Below are 6000 nucleotides of genomic sequence, written 5' to 3'. Positions count from 1 at the left end.
ACTACTGTTTAATGAGAAACTATTTGTTCTGTAAACCTTCACCTGAAGTACAATAAAAAGAAATAAATAAAAAAACTTATCAAATTATACACTTTAAATATGTACAGTTTATTATATGTCAATTATACTTCAATAAAGCTGTTTTTTAAAAATATGTGCTTGCCTACTGGAAGAATGTAATTGATGTCACTGAATCGTCCACGTAAAAACTTTTGAAATGGTATAACTTTGGCTATGTATATTTTCACCAAAAAAAAAAAAACAGTCCTCCAAGGTCGAGAAGGGAGAGTGTTGACATGTCGTGGAGTTGTTAACCAATGTCATAAAACAATGTGTACTGACTCTTCAATGAGAAACTATTTGTTCTGTAAACCTTCATCTAAAGTACAATAAAAAAAAATTTATATTAAAAAAAGAATCTAGAATTTCCATTATACAAATGAAATTAGGACTGGAAAAAAAAATATGTGCTTGCAAACAAATTTTAAAAGAATTAGGAAAATTAAATTTATCATAAATAAAGGTAACCAACTCTAATACCAAAAAATTCTATCCAGAAGTGAATAATAAAATAACCTTTTGAAAATGAATTTAAAACAAGAGTGTTTAAAATCATTATAAGACAGAGGACCCCAGGCTGTGGAAAATTCCACTGCCTCAAGCAGCTTGCTTGGCACGCCCAGTAGCTTTACATTAACATCCTGGCTCCCTTTTCTTAACTGCTGCCCAAAACTAAAGGAAATCAGCAGAAACCACACCACACTGACATTCAGGGTAACCTTTTAGCTCATTAAATACTTTATACATGGTAACTTCACCCCGTCTGGGTAGAGTTTAGCCACCATTTTCTGAACAAGTGATGCATAAAGTTATACATAAACCCCATCGCACCTGCATAGTATGATTAAGAATGTTGCTGATGTAACTTGTATGAACTTCCTACTTGTAAACCCCTTAAAAGTAATCTTCCCTCTCGCCCTCACTGAGCAGTCTTGGCGGCAGTAGCCCCGACTGTTCCTTTCCTTGCAAAACAAAATACAAGCGCCTTTCTACTCTCCCACCTCTAGCTCTCATTTGTTTGCTGAGTTGCACTGAACAGAACTTGGGGTTTCCACCTAGCAACAATTAAAGAATAACGGGAAGAAACAACATACATATAACAGGAAAAAGGACATGATGAACTCCCACTAACAAAAAAGTAGATATAAAATCTCTAAGAATAGGTAAACTTAAAAAAAAATTTGGAATTCTGGAAATATAAAACATAGTCATTACAATAAAAACACAACAGAAATCATAAATGCTACACTAGACAAGCCTGAGGGAACTAGTGAATTGCAAAAGTTCTGAGAAAATGACCCTAATCATAGCCTAGAGAAATGAAGAGATGAAAAATATGAAAGACAATTTGTGGGAAATAGAAAATAGAGGGATTCCAGAAGGAGAGAGCTGGGGGAAAGCAAGAGGAATATAATTTGAAAAATAGTGGCTGACTGAAGAAATATGTCCATCCTCAAATAGAAAGTGCGTGCTAAACAGGATAAAATAAAGAAATCCATATATAGACATATTCTGGTTAAAATAAAGAAAACTAGAATAAAAAAAGAAATTCTTAGATACCAAGTTGAAAAGACAGATTACATAAATTAGGTTGACACAAGATTTCTACTTAGTAACAATAAAATAAAAAAAAACCAAACCCGCTCCAGGTTTGGTTTAACACCTTCCAAGCCCTTTACACTTCAGAGCTGAAACTGGAAGTCGAACACATTTTTTTAAGGTGTTCCTTTTAAGAAAAGTTTTTGAAAATGGAAAACATGGCTTCACCCGAAAAGCAAGTATTATAAGCCAAATTGTTGCATTTGAAAGGAAGCCTATGGAAGCACTGATAAGGATCTACGCTAAGATTTCTGGCTGCTGTAACACCAAGCCTCTACTAAAAGTTTTAGCATAAAAGTCCCCCCAGCCTTATCTCTGAGCATTGTCTTAGCATCAGTCTCCCCAAATCAGGACATGCAAACCATGAGACAACTCTAGTCTCCTTGTGCAGAACAAAGGAAGAAAATATGGCCAGCCAGGGTCATTGATGCACTGGCTGGGAGTCAGAGGTGGCTGAGGCTGTGTAACACTGACCTTTCCAGATAAGGTTGTAAGTCCCTATAGCCCTCCTCTTTCCCATTAGCTTGCTTCCTACTTAATTCCTTGAAAGAAAGTAAAAATAACTGTTGCTCAAAAGGGTGTATACCATCAGTAATTTCTCTTCATATTGCCTACCCTTTGACTACAACAACTTTTTTTTTAAACAAGTTTGACATCCTGAACCTAAGGGTTTATGTATTACACTTAACCTTGAGTGAATACTCAGAATAAAATATTGAGACAGCACATGGAGCAGACAGTTACTGTTCCAGCTGAGGTCATCATAGACCAGCTAGCCAACAGCCAATGCAGCAGCAGGCTACAGACACATGAGAGAGTCCTAATGAGAACAAAAGAACTTCCAGCTGAGTCCAGCAGAAATCGCCAACCTGTAAAGCTAAATAAAGGCGTACTGGTGGCCCACATTAAGCACATGAATAATAACCCAGTTGGAACCCACCCAGCAGCTCCAATGGGAGAAAAGTTCTGGTGATCTGCTTCCTTAAAGACAACAGCTAAGAAAACCCTATGTGGTAGATCTACTCTGTCACATGGGGTCACTATGAGTCGAAATCAACGCAACAGAACATAACAAGAATAAAGCTAAATAAGTGGTGGTTGTTTTAAGCCTCTAAGTAGTTTATGGGTGTTTATCCTGGTGGCACCATGGTTAAAGTGCTCAGCTGCCAACCAAAAGGTAGGCAGTTCAAACACACTAGCTGCTCTGCCGGAGAAAGATGTGCCAGACTGCTTCCATAAAGACTGTTGTTGTTAGGCATTGTGGAGTTGGTTCTGACTCATAGGGACCCTATGTATAACAAAACAAAACACTTCCCAGTCCTGTGCCATCCTCACAATCGTTGCTATGTTTGAGCCCATTGTTGCGGCCACTGTGTCAATCCATCTCGTTGAGGGTATTCCTCTTTTTTACTGACCCTCTACTTGATGTCCTTCTCCAGGCACTGGTCCCTCCTGATAACATGTCCAAAGTACCTGAGACAAAGTCTCACCATTCTTGCTTCTAAGGAGCATTCTGTCTGTACTTATTCCAAGACAGATTTGTTCATTCTTCTAGCAGTCGGTGGTATATTCAATATTCTTCACCAACACCATAATTCAAATGTGTCAATTCTTCTTCAGTCTTCCTTATTCATTGTCCAGCTTTCACATGCATGTGAGGCAATTGAAAATATTGTGGCTTGGATCAGGCACACGTTAGTCCTCAAAGTGACATCTTTGCTTTTCAACACTTTAAAGAGGTCTTATGCAGCAGATTTAACCAATGCAATATGTTGTTTGATTTCTTGTCTGCTGCTTCCATGGGCATTGATTGTGGGTCCAAGTAAAATGAAATCCTTGACAACTTCAATCTTTCCTCCATTTATCATGATGTTGTTTATTGGTCCAGTTGTGAGGATTTTCATTTTCTTTACGTTGAGATGTAATCCACAGTGAAGGCTGCAGTATTTGATCTTCACCAGTAAGTGCTTCAAGCCCTCTTTGCTTTCAGCAAGCAAGGCTGTGTCTCTGGCATATGGCAGGTTATTAATGAGTCCAATCCTGGTGCTGTGTTCTTCATACAGTCCAGCTTCTCAGATTATTTGCTCAACATACAGACTGAATAAGTATGGTGAAAGGATACAACCCTGACGTACACCTTTTCTTATTTTAAACCACTCAGTATCTCCTTGTTATGTTCAAATGACTGCCTCTTGGTCTATGTACAGTTTCCACATGAACACAATTAAGTGTTCTGGAATTCCCATTCTTCATAATGTTATCCATAATCTGTTATGATCCGCACAGTTGAATGCCTTTGCATAGTCAATAAAACACAGGTAAATGTCTTAGTAATTATCAATGCATCTTGACTGCAAGTTTGATCAATTTCAGTCTGCAGAAGTTGGTAAAAGTCTTCAATTTCTTCATCTTTGACATTAGTGTTGATGCATAAATTTGAGTAATAGTCATATGAACTGGTCTTCCTTTTAGATGTATGGATATTATCCTACCACTGACAGTGTTGTACTTCAGGATTGATTTTGGAATATTCTTTTTGACAATAAACGCAGTGAGATTCCTCTTCAATTTGTCATTCCTGGCATAGTAGACCATAAGACTGTCTGATTCAAAATGGCCAATACCTTCCATTTCAGCTCACTAATGCCTAAGATATTGATGTTTATACATTCCATTTCATTTTTGACTATTTCCAATTTTCCTAGGTTCATACTTCATATATTCCACATTTCGATTATTAATAGATGTTTGCAGCTGTTTCTTCTCATTTTAAGTTGTGCCACATTAGCAAATGAAGGTCCCAAAAGCTTTACTTCATCCATGTCATTAAAGACAACTCTACTTAGAGTAAGCAGCTCTTCCCCAGTCGTATTTTGAGGACTTCCAACCTGAGGGGCTCATCTTCTGGCACTGTATCAGACAACGTTCTGCTGCTATTCATAAGGTTTTCACCGGCCAATTATTTTTAGAAGTCCTTCTTCCTAGTTGGAATCAACTCGATGGCAACGGGTTTGGTTTTTTTTTGTTTTCTTCTTAGTCTGTCTTAGTCTGGAAGCTCCACTGAAACCTGTCCACCTTGGGTGACCCTGCTTAGCTTCCAGCATCACAGCAACATGTAAGCCACCACAGTACAGCAAACTGACATATGAGTGGAGTAAAGATTACAGCATTTGAAACCCTCTGAGGCAGTTCTACTGTGTCCTGTAGGGTCACTATAAGTCAGAATCAACTCGATGGCAACGGGTTATTATACAGCAATAGATTAATGACACATTGACTGAATCAATGAATAAATGAAGGAACAAATGAATGAATGAAGAAATGAATACTGTCAATCTGGAGATGGTGCTGAGGACTCCCAAGCAGGAAGAAAGCAAACAAGTACTTTCATCGCAGACTGATGCTGGCGCTTCTGATCTGAGAGTGATATATATAGTATGTGAGCTGACAAGGATGGAAATATGTCTTTTGGGTATATTTTTGAAGCTTCAGTTACTATGAGGGTGTTTGGCAGTGTGTCAAATGTGTCACCCACCAAAAATATGGAATCCTGATATTAAGTGGATACTAGTGAGTTCTCTGTGAATCATGTACTCATCCTATGCTATAAAATATCTTCATGATGTTGTAAAAAAAAGCCAAAGTTACATAGGAAGTTGGATTACTCTTTAAGGAACTTTAAAATATGAGCGTATATTAATTCAATATCCATTCTGTAAAAGTAGATGAGCCCTACTCTTTATGTACCAGGCACTTTTCCAGATGCTGCCAATAGAAAAGAAACAATGCCATAGTCATTATAATCAAGGATCTGGTATCTAGTAGAAAGATAATGGCAATTACTATGCTAAGTGCAATGATAGCAATAAGGAATATATTGTCTTGCACAACCAAATATTTTGGAATAGAGCTGGCATCAGGCATAGCTAGATTCAGGGCTGAAATGAAGTGGTCAGAATTTTATTTCTCTCCATTTTCTTTCTCTCCCTCTCTTTTTTTTTTTTAATCCTAGTAAGTATATATGTAATGAACATCTGCTATTTCAACATTTTTTACATGTACAATTTAGTGACATTAACTATATCATCATGTTTTGCACCCATCACCACCATCCACCTCCAAACTTTTCTATCACTTTTAATAGAAGCTCAGTGTCCTTTAAGCAAAGACTCCCCTTTCCCTCCTCCCTTCAACCTCTGGAAACTACTGAGAAACTTTGGTGTCTGTTATGGATAGAATTGTGTCTCTGCAAAATGTGTGTCAACTTGACTAGGCCATGATTCTCAGTATTGCGTGATTGTCCACCATTTGGTCATCTGATGTGATTTTCCTATATGTTGT

The sequence above is a fragment of the Trichechus manatus genome, unplaced genomic scaffold (assembly GCF_000243295.1).
Source record: "Trichechus manatus latirostris isolate Lorelei unplaced genomic scaffold, TriManLat1.0 scaffold00021, whole genome shotgun sequence".
Classification (NCBI taxonomy): domain Eukaryota; kingdom Metazoa; phylum Chordata; class Mammalia; order Sirenia; family Trichechidae; genus Trichechus; species Trichechus manatus.
This window is presented reverse-complemented; position numbering follows the sequence as displayed.